Raw genomic sequence first — 2593 nt, forward strand, 5'->3', positions numbered from 1 at the left:
CCCTTTGGAAGGCTTGTCACTAAAAACTTCTTCAGTGACCTGCTCCTGAGGCCACCTGCTTGCAGGGCTGCTGGTTGTCCTCTTTGTGCCAGAAAGTGGCTCTGAGCTGGCGCTGTGGCGGGTTGCATAGCCCTGCCCCAGGGAGACTAGAAATAGTTACATAGCTGTTAGAAGTAAGACTTTTTAAATTGAACCTGATGTATGCTAATATTTGTCTGACACTCAACTGTTTGTTTTTTTTTTTTACTTCTGTATAGAATGTATTTCTGCTACTTTTTATTGTTTGTTCTAGAAGATGAAGCAGGTTTTTATAACTGTAGTACACTTCAAGCTGTTGTATTCAAGTGTGTGCATCACAGTTCACAAGTGAAGGAGCAGTACACAATATTTGTGTGGGTTTGTGAACAGGCCTGTGCAGGGACAGGGGAGGCTGTTTAAAAACTGCTGTTTATCAGCATCTTCCTCTCTCAGATGAGGAAGTTAGTTAATGAACACCGGTTAAAAGTAAACTTTCTAAAAATAACCCTCCCTGACTGATTTGACTTGAAACATTTCCCTCTGCTGTCTTTCAGCTAGTCCCTAACTGCCCCAATTTTTGTAGAAGAGTTTTCTACTGTCTCTTTGGCTATGAAGGATTCTGTTCCAGTGTCCTTTTCCTCAGCAAGTGCTGGATGCTACGAATACAGTCTTAGTACAGAAAATAGGCACTGATTGATAGCAATGTTCTCCCTGCCATCAATGTGATTTTGATAGTGTAGTTTAATAAAACGTTATGGTGCTGAAACAGATCTGCTTTATTCAAACAGTGAGCCTGACTTTTGAGTGTTTTTTTGTGCTAGGAAATAGGCTTTTCACAATGAGCCCAGCCCAAGTCTGCTTCTACACTACACTCTTAAAGCTCTGCCTAAGTAAACAGGTCTCCAGAGGAAGCTGCTTATGATGCACATATTGATACTTACCTTTAACCTCCTTGGACTGCACAAGAGCGAGGTGGGTGTTAGCAAAGGAAAACTTAATTCACAGCACTTGGTCCATGTCTTTTTAGGAGAACATCCAAAAGTGGCCTAAGCTGAGTAAATTATAGGAAACAACACTTGCAAACAGGAAGCCCTGCAGGATGTTTTACAGCAGAGATTGCTTTTTGCATCAAGTTTGCCTTAGGAAGAAAAAAGAGAGGAATTGGTATCAAATTGTTGTTTCAGCCTAGCTCCTATGTTCCTGTATTGCCCAGTCATTTCAGCCAGTAAGATAATGCTAGCACAGATATTGCTCATTCTCTGAACATGAACACCTCCCTTCCACCTGTAAAAATGGCAGAGACAACTCTTTTTACACAAGTAGGCTCCTTGCTACCCCCAGTAAAGCTTTGCAGGTATACAGCCCTGTCCTGTTAAGGCTTATCCTTTGTGGAGAGGGTCTTTTCTAATCTTTCTGCCTGGTGGAAGAGCTGGAGCCTCAGCACATTCAACTTCACCTTCCCAGTGCAGAAAGCTAAAAGATCAGCAACACTCTAGTGCAATTTCTTAATTAAGAGCTCTCCTTTTGTCTCTGAAGTCTATATGCCAAGGGTAAGAGCACACCTGCTTTTTGCAAGCAGTGCATGTAAAGAACAAAAACTTTCTGAAAAAGTTAAAATGTTTAAATACTTTCAGGTTATATTTAGTTAAAACTTATCAGGCATGTGATACTGTTTCTATGAAGACCTGCAGAATGGATGCCTACAGAGATACAGACACACATTTCTAGACAGACCAGAGGCTAAAAGAGAAGCGAGCAAAAAGGTTAACCAGGGCCTTGTTCCGAGGTGAGCTTCTGCTTGAATTCATGGGCATTCTCAGTATAAATCCCACACTGACAGCACTTGAAGGAGGCAGTCCCACTGCAGGAGAGGGCCAAAGCTCAGGAACATTAAGCACAAACCCCAGCTCTGTAAGACCTACCACACTAATGAGCAGTTAATTTAAGTTTCATCCTTCCATTTTTCCAAGCTGTTCTCAGAGCAAGTGATCTTCCTTCAGATTTTTATATTCTCTATCACCCTGAGCCCCAGCAGGTATCCTGAGAACACAGCTTTGCCTCAAACCAAGACAACAATCAACGGAACTCAGCTTCTGCAAGCGTAAGAGGAAACCCAACTCCCTCACAGTGATGCATGAGCCTGCTTCCAAAACCTAATACTACATCATCACATAATGCTCCCGAAGTAGATGAAAGGCTACAGCGCTTTTACAGAGAATCTCTAGCGCAAGACAGTGAGCAGCAAATCAGTCCGTACAATAAACTCACTGAGAAAAAGTGGGTTCTTTCCAGCTATGACTAAAGAGGAAAGGCATCCCTCCCCGGGGATTTCCCTCAGGGCAGTGGGGTTTCACATCACTGAAAGTTACCTTAAAAAAACCACATTTTCCACAGCCATCATGGAAACTATTTCACAGCAGGGCTTCTACCTGTGATTTCTCCAAGCAGTGACACTGGGAGACACCCGGCCTGGAGCCGCAGCCCTGCACACCCTCCCCCGGGTACACACTGCCTTCAGAGAGTAGCTCCTACCACCAGTGCCAGAGCCACCTTTCACAAAACTAAAGAACTCTGC

Source organism: Gavia stellata, chromosome 14 (assembly GCF_030936135.1).
Source record: "Gavia stellata isolate bGavSte3 chromosome 14, bGavSte3.hap2, whole genome shotgun sequence".
Taxonomy (NCBI): Eukaryota; Metazoa; Chordata; class Aves; order Gaviiformes; family Gaviidae; genus Gavia; species Gavia stellata.